We start from the raw sequence: 16,527 nt of genomic DNA on the forward strand, positions 1-16,527 counted from the left end.
AAGAGGGCTGTTTAGAGCCCCAATGTACCCGATAAAGAAACAGGCCTGCAACTGGGGGTTGACTTTCTTTTATTTTTATTGCCGGCTTAGTTATAGGGTTGTTGAGCTGTATGCTAATGTGTTGGTCTAATTCATTTGTGTGTATATGAATGCAGATGCTTGTTAGCCATTGAGGCTTATTACTTTCATTCATTCTAATAATTATTACTCATAATACATTTGTATATATAATTCTATGTACCTGTGTGAGTGTGGATTATTCATGTGTGTTTATTCCTGTGGTGTCTAGGCTATGGTAAGTGACATGTTGAGTTAGCCTTAAACGGGCCGTCCACCATATTTTTACAACCTTAAAGGGCTAGTCCACCTTTTTACTGGACGTAACCTAGTGACACCCAGAGTTGTGTAGACCATAGTATATAACCTTAAAGGGCTAATACACCATATTTTAGAACCTTAAAGGGCTAGTCCGCCGTTTTAATATAAGTTATTCGGTGACACATTGAGGTGTCTAGACCATGTTAGATTGCCTTAAAGGGGTCATATGCCATATTTAAGCGCCTTAAAGGGGTAGTCAACCTTTTTAGTTGGAGTCACCAGATGACACTGTAAGACATTTAGAGCCTTTAGAACATACTTTAAATACATAAGAAGCGAAGTTAACATACTTCAATAGTTTATTGGATACCGAGTTGTATAGAGAACTCAGGAGCGTTGTCCTTGACAGTTAAAGGGGATAGATAGCGCTACACAAGAAAGGGCTCAGAGCCGATCCTTGATGTAATCCCACCTCCACCTTGAACCCATCTGTCATTCCAACCGCACACCTCACCATTGTCGCACTTTCCTCATACATATCCTGCACCACTCCTACATACTTCTCTGCAACTCCTGACTTCCTCATACAATACCACACCTCCTCTCTTGGCAACCTGTCATATACTTTCTCTAAATCCACAAGGACACAATGTAACCCCATCTGGCCTTCTCTATACTTCTCAATCAACATTCTCAAAGCAAACATTGCATCTGTAGTGCTCTTTCATGGCATGAAACTGCTGCTCGCTATTCGTCACCTCTCCTCTTAACCTAGCTTCTATTACTCATTCCCATATCTTTATGCTGTGGCTGATCAACTTTATACCTCTGTAGTTGCTACAGTTCTGCACATCGCCCTTATTCTTGAAAATCTGTACCAGTATGCTTCTTCTCCACTCCTCAGGCATCCTCTAACTTTCCAAGATTGTGTTAAACAATCTAGTTAAAAACTCCACTGCCATCTCTCCTAAACATCTCCATGCTTCCACAGGTATGTCATCAGGACCAACTGCCTTTCCACTCTTCATCCTCTTCATAGCTGCCTTCACTTCCTCCTTGCTAATCCACTGCCTTCCTGATTCACTATCCCCACATCATCCAACCCTAACTCTCTCTCATTTTCTTCATTCATCAGCCCCTCAAAGTACTCCTTCCATCTTCTCAGCACACTCTCCTCGCTTTGGTGGTTCTTGTATATATATATATACTATATATATATATATATATATATATATATATATATATATATATATATATATATATATATTGTAAATATTAAAATAGTTAATTAATCCGTTCAGATCTTTATTGTTCATCTTTATATTTGCATTTTTGATCTTGACCTCGTGTAGTTGCTCTTTACTGTAGGCTAACGTTAGTTGTTCTAACTAGCTTAGCTAGCTGTCCTGTCCTGTCTTTTGCAGTTTTTGCAAAGAAGAATTATGATGGATGCAAACAGGGTGGCCCAGATCCTACAGGAATCTTCTCACACTTTCTCCTATGAGGAAAAACTAGGAATGAAGGTAGGGGGGAGATGGGGAGCCCAAAGCCCCCCATATAGCTGGTGCAGCGAGTGGGCTCGGTAAATCGGAGTTTCAAGTGTTCTAGGTATGACAGGTGTAGTGACTAATGGAGTGTGCTAACAAACCCCTTGTATTGCTGGCATTGCATGATGTTTAAGTGTGCTGCTGCAGGAGATGGGTGTTCTTCAAAGTTTGCAAGAGATGGATTTGAGGATCTATGACATTTTGACAGATCTGTTAAACTTCATGAAAAATCAAAGAACCATATCAATGCAGCCGTGCAATTAAGTCTGTTAGGAAATGTGAGGATTAATACTCTGATTGATGAAGGCAAGCGTCTCCAGTTGGCAAAGCAAAACGAGCAAACTGTGACATTCTGAAAAGGTTGATTGATTTGGTGTCATTATTGGGTCGTCAGTAGCAGGCCTTAAGGGGGCATGATGAGAGTGAAAAGTCCCATAATAAATTTATAAATAAATTTAAATATATTTATGTGATTTTTTATTATTTGTCAGATTATTGTGATTTTAATAACTATATTGTGGTTCTTTTTTGTATGGTTGTTTGATTTAATTCATCAAGTCTGGTGTAGAGGATTTGTATCCTGTGCCAGAAATGTTTTCATTAAATTTCATTAAAGTAAACTACAGAGGGATGGTAGAAGTGTTTTCCCCGCTATGATAATATTCTGGCCGCTCATTTGAAATCAGTGAGGTTAGTTGTAAAAATATAATAGAGGGGCTTGCTTTCTTGCTTGCTTCACCAAAAATTTTGGTCGGCAGCTGCCACTGCTCTACATTTGTATAGGTTTGTAAAAATTAACAATAAATATCAATGCAAACTAGGGGTCTAAAAATGAACAATAAATATCAATTCAAGTGTTGCATTGATTTGTAAAATCCATTACTATACACTTCAGTTCAGCTACACAAACAGTTGGCTACCATTGTGAACTCTACATTTGTATAGATTTGCAAAAATGAACAATGAATATCAATGCAAACTTTGCATAGATTTGTAAAAATAAACAATGAAACTTGAATTAAGACATAGCTACAAAATAATTGAAAAAGAGCTATTAATAGTGAAGCTGGGAAATAACGAGTGTGTGTAGCTGATAGGGAAGGTGTTTCAGCGATGGTTGTTTGATGCAGGACAGCATTCTATAAAAAAGTCAACATTTAGAGAATAAAATCAAATCTAAAACCATATTTATATGTTAACTTGTCCAACACAGCCACACTACATGAAAAACACGTTTACAGATTACTTTAACACTGCCACGAGCATAAAAGCGCAAAATCAATGGCTTGTAAACCTTCACTTAAACATGAAGTCCATTTGCCTTTTTTTTTTAAGTCTATTTGCCTGTCTTTATCCATGTGAAGTCTATTTGCCTGTCTTTATCCACGAATCTCTCCGTGACTTTACGTGACGTGCTTGACCTTGATGGTTCTGATTGGCTCGCACTCCCGCCATAAGCAGTGCCTTTCCTCATCTGTTTATTTCGCCGTAAACTACGCAATACGCACGCGCAAACTCCGAAATTCACAACGTTAAAGGCAACCCTTATAAAACAGCCTACCCTTCCGACTGAAAAAGCAGGCGAGATTGTGCGCTATACGGCGTTTCACTCTTAGAAGTTTAAGGATTACAAAGGTCAAGGACATAAAAATATTATTAAAAATGCATTATAACACCGCATACTTGTAACTAGAGTGAGAATTTTATATGTTATTATGAATTTGTTGTATGGTTATTTTGGTTAAATTATCACAGCGCACGTCATTGGTGGGGGTTGAATACTTATGCAAGCACTATATTTTAATTTTTAATTTATTCACAAAAAGTCAGCGAAACATCACTTATTTTGGCTTTGGGAACATGCTGTTATAGCTTATAATGAGTTCACAAAAATAATATTGTTAAGGAACAGATGTGTGAGTATCTTTTATAATCCAGAAATTAGTGATGACTGTCAAAGGGGTTGAATACAGCAAGGCTTTGTATTTGTTCCTACCCCTTTTCACCTACTCTTAAGTTAATTCAGCTACTATACATTTCAAACTCAATTCCAACTGTACTGTATAGGTCAAATTCAATGCAAGTTGTGCTGCACAATACAAACTCAACTACTGTGAACAATAAGAGGAAAGAGAAAAAAGAAAAAACACATACACATCAAAAACACACGAGAGAAAGAGAAAAAAGTGATGCTGGCAGAAAGACTATAAAAGCATCTCACATTTACAGATAGGGCTGTCACGATCACGAAATTTTAGTTGACGATTGATTGTCATAGAAATAATCGCGATTGATGGTTTAGTTGGGGTTTTTTTTTTTCCCTTGGCTTTTTCTCCCCAATTGTATTCTACTGTTGTAGAATAGTGTATTGATGCCATTATTAAGTTAAATTTTTGGAAATATGTTTATTGGCATTTAAAATTTTAGCATATACAAGTCACATATTGAATAATTTAACACAATAAACGCCTTACCTCCCCCCACCCGACATTCCCAGATCCTCGAGGAGAAATACAGATTAAAGAAATAATGAAATTACATACAACTAAATCAAAGACAAAAAAAAAGTTCAAGAAAAATAAATAATCATCATGGTTCACCTATACACACACACACACACACACACACACACACAAAACCTCTCGGTTTACAGTCTATACTAGTTGGGCCGAGGCATCCCAGTCTTTTATACTGGTTAAAGGGTCAAAGTAAGTCAGAAAAGGCATCCAGACTTTCTTGAACTTGTCCCTGTTACCCCTTAAGATTAATTTTATCTTTTCCAACTTGAGATGAAACATAATATCCCTGATCCATCTGACATGGGATGGGGGTCTTGAGCTCTTCCAATTTAAGAGTATTAGGCACTGAGCTAGTAATGTAGTAAAGGCCACCAATTTATATACATGTTAGATGGCCAGTCACAGTCTTCTGGTCTCACACCAAGTATGGCAATTAAATGATGTGGATCAATAGTTGTACTAAAAATTTCGCTTAAGGATTTAAATATTGCTGACTAAAATGCATGTAGATCAGGGCATGTACAAAACATATGCAACAAGGTAGCTCGTGCATGTTTACATCTATCACAAGTGTTTGAGTTGAGTTTGATGTTTTGAGTTGTTTTCTCACCTTGAGAAAGTGAAGCGCTGATAAACACTCCTTCCAAGTTATTGTGTGTAGAACAACATTTAGATGTAAACAGAGGGGAGATGTAACATAGGAGGGACTACATGTCCAATCTGGCCTGGGAACGCCTTGGGATCCCCCAGGAGGAGCTGGAAGGCGTTCCCAGGCCAGATTGGACATGTAGTCCCTCCAGCAAGTTCTGGGTCTACCCCGGGGTCTCCTCCCTGTTGGACGTGCCCAGAAAACCTCCAAAGGAAGGCGCCCAGGAGGCTGTAATGTATCTCCCTCATAATCTAACAATATACTGTTGATGAGGCTAACATGATGGATAGTGCTGTTAATGTGAGTTTCTGGGAAGCACATTTCATAAGGTCTGTGAATGTTCTCATTCATCCAGGTCATGGTTATCCAAAGGAGTTGAATCAAGTGCAACTGGACTTGGTATATATCCGTGAAGACATTTCGCCTCTCAGCCAAGAGGCTTCCTCAGTTCGTGCCTTTCTGACTAGACGAAGCTAGTCTGACTGGCTGGTGATGAGACTCAGAATGTATCCTCTTGGAGTCATTGTCAGAGCTATAGATGTCCATGGCTCTTTGTGTCCCGATGTTTACCAACGACCGTCGCTAACAGAGCCATAGATATGAGTGGCTCTTTTGTGTACCGATGTTTGGTCGCGCCCGTCGCCATCGGAGCTATTGATTTGCATTTGTTTAGCAGCGACGGTCGTTGGTGTTAGTGACCGACTGTTGTTCTTGGAGGCTAGGCTTCTTGAGTCTCCTGGGTAGAGATGAAAGGATGGCATTGTAAGTGGGAGATAGGTGGTGTCGCAGACCTCCTCTGTTGAGGGATGGTTTTTCCAGTTTCGCATAGATGGCTTCCTTCACCCCTCTCTCAAACCATCTATCTTCTCTGTCCAAAATGTGTACGTTGCTGTCCTCGAAGGAGTGTGTCTTCTCCTTTAGGTGTAGATAACTGCTGAGTCTTTTCCTGAGGAGTTTGGCCCTCTGTGTTGGGCCATCCGTTTGTGTAGTGGTTGTTTGGTTTCTCCTATGTATAGGTCAGTGCGATCCTCATTGCATTGTACAGCATACACCAGATTGCTTTTTTGGGTGTGTGGTACACGGTCTTTGGGATGAACCAGTCTTTGTCAGAGTGTGTTGCTGGGTTTGAAGTATACCGGGATGTGGTATTTGTTGAAAATTCTCCTGAGTTTCTCAGAGACCCCAGAAACATACGGGATGACTGTGCTATTCCTTCTGTTCCTTTTCTCCTCGTCACTCACCTGGTTGGTCTTTTTGGAACGTGTTGCAGTTTTCACAAAGGTCCAAGTGGGGTAGCCGCAGGTTTTTAAAGCTCCACTCAGGTGTTTGTGTTCTTCTCGTTGGGCCTGAGTGCTGCTGGGCACATTGTCAGCTCTGTGTTGCAGAGTTCTGATGACGCTCAGTTTGTGTTCCAGAGGGTGGTGTGAGTCGAAAAGTAGACATTGGTCTGTGTGTGTAGGGTTCCTGTAAACCCCGATGTGGAGGATCCTGTCTTCCCGAATGTGGATGTCACTTTCCAAGAAGGGCAAACTGTTGTTCTTGACATCTTCCCTTGTGAAACCACATTTCACAAGGTTTTCCAGTCACCTTTGGTTTGTCTGGTGTCAGCATCATCAGTCTGCAGGCTGCACGTGCTCTGACGTGGACGTGTTGGATGGCACTCATAAAACAAATTGGAATAAGTTGAGTAGTTTATATTTTAAAATTTTATTTATTTTTGTTGCTGCCCGTGGGGAAATTCTTCCTCTGCATTTAACCCATCCTAGCTGTGTAGCTAGAAGCAGTGGGCAGCTGCCGTACAGCGCCCGGGGGCCAACTCCAGTTTATCTTGCCATGCCTCGGTCAGGGGCACAGACAGGAGTATTAACCCAACTTGCATGTCTTTTTGATGGTGCGGGAAACCGGAGCACACCCACGCAGACACAGGGAGAACATGCAAACTCCACATAGAAAGGACCTGGGAAAGCCCCCCCCCCAAGGTTAGACAACTCAGGGTTTCGAACCTAGGCCCTTCTTGCTGTGAGGCGACAGCGCTAACCACTGCGCCACCGTGCACCCCCAATTTAGCTGAGAAAATCCTATTTTAGCTGAGAATATTACTCTTGACACATTATTGTCGAGAGATAAGTTGGGAGTCAATGACAATATCCATGATCTCAGCAACATATGTCAAACTGACTTATTTATTAGGTATCAGAGACCTAATACATAAGTCTACTTGTATATTACCCACAAAGCAAGCTGTTTTGGTCAGTCCAAGCATGACTGGTCATGCAATCACTGTAGGTGCTATGTAAATGTTGTCTTGGGCATGCCTGGGCATCCTTAGTCAGGTTACATGAATGGATGAATGATGATTTATTTCGGACATGTAAATAAGCAGGATATAACATAGAGATAAGCCATTGCCAATAATCTGATGTGATCAACAAATCCACTCATCAAACAAGCAAACAAATCTCCGTATGTATCAGATCATTTGTCACACGTTTGAAAGGGAGTAGGAGGAAGTATACACTTATTTTTTCCTACTCCTTCTCACCTACTGAAGTTAAATTAGCTAGTATACATTTCAAACTCAATTCCCACTGTACTGTAAGAAAGAAAAACAATGATGCTGACAGACGGGCTATAAAAGCAGCTCACGTTTACAGATGTTGTTTGGATGCATGTTGATGCACATGTTCTTCAGGCCATAGCATAGTGAGTATAAACAATAGGATTTGTTTTTTTGTCTTCAGGAAGATTTCATACAGCTGAAATGACTAATCAGTGTTGCGATAGCTGCAATAAATTCTGTTACATCTGTGGTGAATATACGCTTAAGGCTCAAAGACACACCGTGACTGCACTTAAGAAAGCCTATCAGCTCTACTTCAGATGTAAAATTGGTGACCAAGAGAAACCCTGTGCTCTTCACATTTATTGTGCAACATGTGCAGTCAACCTGAGAGCTTGGCTCAGAAGTACTCGGAAGTCAAAGCCATTTGAAATCCTAATGATATGGTGAGAACAGAAGCATCACATGACAGACTGTTACTTCTGTCTGACCAAATCTAGCTTCTCTACTAAAAATAAGAAATCTACTGAATACCCCAATCTGCCTTCAGCCATGAGACCAGTGCCACATGATAACAGTTTGCCAGTACCAAAGCCCCCTGAGACACGGAGACTAGACGAGGCAGATGAAGACGCCACAACGCATGAACCAGATGTGGAGAATGACACTGATCCAGATGTTGAACCCTTTACGCCTGGTTATCCTCATCTGATAACACAGCCAGAATTGAATGACCTGGTCATTCAGAACTACTTAGTTCAACATTGCAAGGATGGGGTTTGCTGTCACCGGGTACAAAAATGTCTATCTTTCGGAATCGTCAAGAAAAACTGAAAAACTTCTTTATGCAGGTTGACAACCTGTGTTTCTGTACTGACACTGATGGATTGTTCATTGCTTTGGGTTGTGTACATGACCCACAACAATGGCATCTATTTATAGATTCATCATAGTTACGCCTGAAAGCTGACCTGTTACACAATGGCAATGTCCACCCTTCAGCACCCATTGGCTATGCAGTACACGTGAAAGAAACCTACAATAACATGAAATGGTTGTTGAAACACATACAGAATAACAATTATGACTGGAACATCTGTGGTGATCTAAACGTATCGGCACTGCTACTAGGAATGCAGCTTGTGAATGGGATAGCCGTGCTAAAGAATCACATTACATTAAAAAAAAAATGGCCACTCAGTAAACATTTCATTCTAGGGCAGAAAAGTGTGGCGCATAAACCACTTGTCGACCCAACAAAGACATTTCTGCCTCTTCTTCATGTCAAACTTGGATTGATGAAAATTTTGTGAAAGCAGTGAGCAAAGACGATGATGGATTTCGCTATTTGAGATAGATGTTTCCAAGAATAACTGATGCCAAGATAAAGAAAGGGGTTTTTGTTGATCCACAAATCATCATCGATGACAGGGAGTTAGAATATCTGATAGTGGGGCCAGAGAAAATAGCATGGAAGGCATTTAAGGATGTTGTTGAGAATTTGCCTGGCAACTACACAGCACCAAACTACAATGATATGCTTGACAACATGCTTAAAGCATACAAAACCATGAAGTGTAACATGTCATTGAAAATTCATTTTCTGCATTCACACTTGAACTTCTTCCCTGCTGATCTTGGTGCAGTCAGTGACACACATGGTGAAACGTTTCACCAGAACATTGCGACCATGGAAAAGAGGCATCAGGGCAACTGGAATCCATCAATGCTGGCCGACTATCGTTGGACACTGACACGAGAGGCACCAGATGCTGAGTACAAACAAAAATCAGCTGCAAAACATTTTAAGCTCAGTTGAACTAACACAATGTGTCCGCAACATTATGCTATTAAACGTGTTAAATTTAATAAATGCTATTTTAAAGTTTCTCCAAATTCCTACGTGATACAGCAAATCTGAAATTATTTTTGTGTATAGCTTAACGTTGTCTATCATCTCTAAAAAAATTCAGGAAGAAAAACGTTTGAAAAAAATTGTTGTCCAGTGTAATGGATTGATGTAATTTCCTTTTTCCTACATACAAAGTATATGCCATTTTGTTGTGTTGGTGTAGCTTCAACTATCAGTGCCCCTTGAGAAGTCATTAAGACACTGATGGGTCATTAAGGTTATGCGTCTACTACAGAAAGCTAAACTCCTGTAGCACACGAGATGCATTTCCCCTGCCCAGAATAGAGGAGGCCCTGGAGGCTCTGTGGCAAGCAAAATACTTCTCCACACTTGGCCTCATGTCTGGTTACTGGCAGGTAGAAGTGGCAGAGCACGACAAGCACAAGACAGCATTCAGCACTCCGATGGGGCTGTTCGAAGCAAAGAGAATGCCCTTTGGGCTGCAGACCACTCCGTCCACCTTTCAGAGGCTCATGAGCTGCTGCTTTGGGGATCTGAACTTTTCCCACCTCCTAATCTATGTTGACGACCTTATCATTTTCTCCAAAACTTTTGATGAACATCTGGACAGGCTGCAGCTTGTGTTTGATCAGCTTCGAGAGCATAGCTTGAAGTTAAAGCCCTCTAAGTGCCAGCTCACGAGAAAGGAGGTTCAGTATTTGGGTCACTTGGTGTCTGTGGAGGAGATCAGGACAGACCCGGAGAAGATCAGCAAGGTTAAGGACTAGGCAAGACCCACAAATTGGAAGGAAGTGCCTCAGTTCTTGGGATTTGCTGGATATTACAGGCAGTACGTTAGTGGATACTCCGCTTTAGCCGCTCCTTTATACCATCTCACCACTGGTGACCCTAGAAAGAAAAAAAGAGGGAGAAAGAAAAACCAAGGTCCTGACCCACTCTTTTTGTGGACTAAGGAGTGTGAGGTGGCCTTTCAATCCTTAAAAGAAAGGTTGACGACCGCTCCAGTGCTGGGCTATCCAGATTACAGCCAGCCTTTTGGGCTTCAGACAGATGCATCAGGAGAGGGGCTTGGCGCTGTCTTGGTTCAAGTCCAGGGTGGAGCTGAGAGAGTCATAGCCTATGCCAGCAGAGGCTATGAGGTGGTTCATAGAGGTGGTTCTATGACCACCTCTATGAGCGTAGATTCTCTGTCCTGATGGACAATAACCCCTTCAAATATGTGATGTCTTCAGCAAAGCTGGATGCTACAGACCAGTGGTGTCTCGACTGTCTGCATTCGACTTTGACATCCAGTATCGGAGGGGATGCAGTAATGCAAATGTCGATGCCCTCTCCCATATGTCCAACCAGGAGGTCGCCCAGATCTTGCAAACTTGCCCTCAGTGGGTGAGGTCCAGTGAACAGGGGTATGGGGAGGAACGACCCACCTGGGAACCAGAAAGCTCCCCAGGTGAGAACACTACTGCCACAGAGGAACCTGAACCTCAAGAACCTTGATCGTGCAGGTCTAGTGAGCCCTATAGGAATGTAGGGACGGAGTCACTGCCCACCATGACAAAACAGAAGATTCGCCCAGGGCAGAAGGAGGATCCTGTCATTGGACCTGTATTGCACTTTAAAAGTCAGAACCAAAAACCAAACCACAGCGAGAGGGTCGGTGATGGTGGGCAGCTGTGCCTTGCCTGAAGGAGTGGACGAGGACTAAATCATGTACCGCCGCATCAAAGATTGCCCCAAGGGCAGTATTGGATCAGCTAGTATTGCCAGAGAGGCTACATACATCAGTCAAGACTGCCCTTCACGATGACTCAGAGCGCTTAGGATTTGAGAGGACATTGCAGATGATAAGGGAGAGATTTTACTGGCCAAGGATGTTCCAGGAAATCAAGGCTTGGTGTGAGCAATTCGACAGGTGCTGCCTCAGAAAGACCCCAACTGCAGGCCTCAGAGCTCAGCTGGTCTGGTCAGTATCTACAGCAGTGCCCCCATGGAGCTTGTGTGTATGGACTTTTTGACTCTGGAGAAGCCAAAGGCTGGCATAGAAAATGTGCTCATTGTTACTGGCCACTTCTCTTGCTACTCCCAGGCCTACCCCACTAAAGACCAAAAGGCCAACACAGTGGCTAAGGTAATGTGGAGAAACTTCTTCTACCAGTTTGGCCTCCCTGAGAAACTGCATGCAGACCAAGGGCACAATTTCAAAAGTGCTGTTGTGAACGAGCTGTATAAGTGTACTGGCATCACTAAAACTCCCACAACCCCCTACCACCCCGAGGGCAGTGGAACCACCGAACGGTTCAGCCGGACCCTCATGAACATGCTGGGGACATTAGCGCCTCACTTGAAGCCCCACTGGCATGAGCATGTAGATGCAATGACACATGTCTACAACTGCACATGACACGATTCGACTGGATATACACCATACTACCTGATGTTCGGCAGATATCCCAGGCTCCCAGTCGACCTGATCTTTAGGCTCCCTACCACCAGTGAGCCATGTGAATATAGTGAGTACATCCAAACTCTGCATGACTGTCTGTCGCAGGCCTATGCCCAGGCTAATCAGACTTCTCGGTATGCTAAGGGACAACAGAAAAAAATGCTATGACTAAAAAGCAAGGGGTTAAGTCTTCAGTCTGGGGGATAGAGTCCTGGTCAAAATATGTTATGTGGAGGGGAGACAGAAACTGGGAGACAGATAAGAGTCACATCCATAGTGAAGAAGCAACCCGGTATACCTGTGTATGTGGTGCGACCAGAGGATGGTGAAACAGAGAGCGTGGTCCACCACAACCTCCTTACACAGTTTATGTTCTCCCAATTGAGCAGGTTGGTGAAGTGACAAAAGAGGGGGGTGAGTCCGATGTAGTAGAGGACTGGGAGATGGATGATACAGAGGAAATTGTGGAGAGAGCCCTACCGGGAACTACAAACAGACAGAATGATCACACAAGAATGGAGATGGAAAATATAACTGTCAGTAGCGACAACTCACCTCACGTACTCAGTGCTCCAAGGAGAAACCCGCCGAGAGATCGATGTCCCCCAAAGAGACTATCCTATGAGTCACAAGCCATGAGATCGGAAGAGGACCATCGGAAGACAGAAAGAGCGTGGAAGTTGTGGCAAAGGGCCAAACCAAGAAGAGCAGCTAGGCATATGTAACACAACAACACTAGCGCACCCACCTTGATAAGACTTACATGCACGCATTCCCTATGCAACACAATCATTCACTCATCACCTTTTTAACGTAACTGCTCTAATTTTCTGTGTTTAGTAGGATTTCGTTGTTTTATTTTGTTTGGTCTGATGGCTGAGACGCCATCAAGGAGGAGTAAATGTAGGGCAGTAGCCTGGGTGGGCCACTGGAGGTTGATACTGCGCTGTCTATTCCCCTGAGAGTTCAGCAATTACCGCTCTTTGTCCCTTACAGGACATTGTATTCTTATATGTGTTCCGTGTGGGACGCCATCTGACGTTAGTTTGTTTGACTACCTCGTAATATTATGGACTAGCAGCTGTTGTGAGCAAATAAAGTGCCACCCGGTCTCAAACACAATTCAGAACCCTTGTGTCCGGTGCTTTCTTCTCTCCGCAGAATACCCCACTAACACAAAAAAACACAACACAGAGTCTCAGGGTGTGTAGAGAGGCTCCAGCACCAGTTGGTTACACGGATGAATAGACTCGCTAGCCCTTGGCTAACAGATCGAACCCTTTAGTCGACTGATTAACGTAGTCGCCCGTGGTGCAGAAAATCTGGGTTCGCGTCCCGGCTGCGGCGGTTCCCGGGCCTGCCCCTGAATTCGCTACATTGGTGTCAGAAATGGGATGGTGAGACCGTGAGGCCATCGGAAGCGCGTGCGCCTAGAGCCGTGAGAGAGCTGATATGCTGAGGCGCGGGGACGCGCTTCCCGGAGGACGTGGGTAGTGTAACGGTCACGGATGACTAGACTCGCTAGCTAATGGGTCAGACCCTTTAGTCGATTGGTTAACGTAGTCGCGTGAGACACGTGTTCGCGTTCCGGCTGTGGCGGTTCCCGGGCTGTCCTCCGAGTTCGCTACATATAAAGCATATAAAAGCACGCTTGGAGTTTGCTACCAAGCATGAGAGCCAGTTAGGATGTGGGTAAAAGGTGTTGTAGTCAGATGAGATTAAAGTTGGGTTTTTTGGCCAAAACTCAAAGCGTCATGTGTGGCGCAAACCTAACTTCTCTTACCATAAAAAAACCCCACCTTCACTACAGTGAAGCAAGGCGGCGGCGGCGGGAGCAGATTGCTATGGGGTTGCTTTTCATCTGCAGGCACTTGGAACCTTGTTCAAATTGAGGGAAGAATGGATGGGGGCTAAATACAGCCAAATATTGGAAGAAAAACTGTTGCAGTCTGCCATAAAACTGAAGCGTAGGAGATGGTTCACCTTCCAGCAGGACAATGATTGTAGGAGCCTAAATGCAGTTTATTGATAAAATATAAAATATAAATATTTGACTAATTATCAAGAATATCGGACTAACAACCGTGTTTGCATCGTTTTTGGATACACACTCGGAAATGATACAAATACGGTTGTCGGTTTGCCCAGACCAATTCATGAAAGCGTCAAGACATTGAAGCAGCACAAATATGTTTCCATAGCAGAGATTCATATTTCAAGGGAAGAGGAATTAAAAAAAACTCCGCTATCTGGGTGCGAAGAGGTAGAGGTGTGTGCCACTGAGCTGCTCTATCAGTGTATTCTTCCCAGTTTGTCTCAATATATGATTGCCTTGCTAAAGATCCTGTTTGCATCAGCACCCACGTCAAACGCCAAGACAGACTCCATCAACATTTTAGCAGATGTGCTGTTTGAAGAAATGCCGACCACAGTGTTACCGAGTATGAAACGTGGTGTTGATGTCAATCGGTACAAAGAGATCATTGTGAAGGCCATCTCTGCCATTCTGCTGCTCCTCAAACACTTTAAACTGAACCACATCTACCAGTTTGAGCACATGGCTCAACATCTGGTGTTTGCCAACTGCATACCCCTCATCCTGAAGTTTTTCAACCAGAACATCATGTCTTACATCACAGCGAAAAATAGTATTTCAGCACTTGACTTCCCTTATTGCGTGGTGCATGAGCTGCCTGAGCTGACTGCAGAGAGTTTGGAAGCAGGAGACAATAACCAATTCTGCTGGCGGAATCTGTTCTCTTGTATTAACCTGCTGACTGAGAATCTTGAACACGCTGACCAAGTGGCAGCGTTCAAGAACCATGATGCTGGTGTTGTTCAAGTCTGTTCCCATCCTAAAGAGGGAGCTGAAGGTCAAGCAGGCCATGATGCAGCTATATGTCCTCAAATTACTCAAAGTGCAAACCTGGGCTGCCAGTGGAGGAAGGGCAACATGAAGACCATGTCTGCCATCTACCAAAAGGTCCGCCATCGCCTAAATGATGACTGGGCATATGATGATGATCTGGAGGCCTGGCCCTGGGACTTCCAGACGGAGGAGTGTGCACTACGTGCCAACATTGAACATTTCAGTAGTCGGCATTATGACAAGAACCAGAGCAATCCAGACTTCTTGCCTGTAGACAACTGTCTTCAAAGTGTTTTGGGACAGCAGGTCGAAGAGGACTTCCAAATGAACTATGACCTTTGGCTGGAGCGTGAGTTTTCTCCAAACATATATCTTGGGAGGAGCTTCTTCAGTGAGGGGCAGTAAATGTCAACATCCTTATTCTTATGTAAGGATAATCCCCTCCACCCATCATAAAAACACTAACAGGGATTTAAATGAGCCCTGAGTTTTTTTGTTTTTGATTTTTTTGTTTTTTTGAAGAGTTGGTTGAAAATTGTTAAAAGCATTTTGTCACATCATCTACACAGAACGAAGCATGGCTAAAATTCAAGGTCCAAAGGCACCCAAGTGTTGAATAACAGGACCAATACAAGTTTGCAGTTTTACAGAGGCACAAACCAAAATTGATCAATCATTGCCCTTTATTGAATTAATTTAATAGTAGGATATTTAAGATATCTATTTAAGATATTAATTCCAGCCCATATGTACTCTGTGTATTTTAGGTAAGATTTCCCGAGAATTTCAGTGCAAATATCAATCCAGTTTGTTAACCATTTTTATTTTTATCTCCTTTTAAAGTGAAAGAAACTTTTGAATTTAAACATTCTCCGTTTGTGCCATTGTGTTTAGAGTTGAACTCGATCGTGTGTCGTGGAGTGCTGTATGTCTGCAGGTTTTCACTCCAACCAAACACGACACCAGCAAATTTCACAGATTAGTCCTTCTGTCTGGTTAAAGGTGTATTAACCAGTGATATCAGCCGGCAGAGTTGGGTTGGAATGAAAGCCTACATATGATTGAGTACCTCTGGTTAGGAACTGCTGCCCCTTGAGCACAACATGACAGTACAACATTTCCCAACCCAGTCATCAAGTGTGGCCTGTCCTGCAGATTATCACTGTGACAGTACATCCACTCTAAACATTAAGTATATTAGTACATGAAAGGAGAAAGCAGTCCATTTTAACTGTGTATGAACTGTACAGAGTTTGACATGGGTGTGACTCCTATGTGTGCTTATGCTAACACCATTGCCCTTGGGTGGCACGGTGGCGCAGTGGTTAGCATGGCTGCCTCACAGCAAGAAGGTTCTGGATTCGAGCCCTGGGGTAGTCCAACCTTGGGGGTCATCCTGGATCGTCCTCTGTGTGGAGTTTGCATGTTCTCCCCATGTCTTTATGGGTTTCCTCCGGGTGCTCCGGTTTCCTCCCACAGTCCAAAGACATATACTAGGTCAGGTGAATCGGCAATACTAAATTGCCCAAAGGTATGAATGTGTGTGTGTGTGTGTGTGTGTGTGTGTGTGTGTGTGTGTGTGTGTGTGTGTGTGTGTGTGTGTGTGTGTGTGTGTGTGTGTGTGTGTGTGTGATGGCCTGGTGGCTCCAGCATTCCCGTGACCCTGAGAGCAGGATAAGTGGTTGGGATAATGGATGGATGGATGGACTAATTGGCATGCGATGATTTACAGTTCATATTTACAGTAAT

At 43.1% G+C, this 16,527-nt stretch overlaps 1 pseudogene; it reads left to right on the forward strand.

Annotated features, from left to right (window-relative positions):
- The first annotated feature begins 10,874 nt into the window (after positions 1-10,874).
- Positions 10,875-15,173, forward strand: LOC130110324 (striatin-interacting protein 1 homolog; annotated as a pseudogene).
- Positions 15,174-16,527: the final 1,354 nt, after the last annotated feature.

Source organism: Lampris incognitus, chromosome 1 (assembly GCF_029633865.1).
Source record: "Lampris incognitus isolate fLamInc1 chromosome 1, fLamInc1.hap2, whole genome shotgun sequence".
In the NCBI taxonomy this organism is placed as follows: domain Eukaryota; kingdom Metazoa; phylum Chordata; class Actinopteri; order Lampriformes; family Lampridae; genus Lampris; species Lampris incognitus.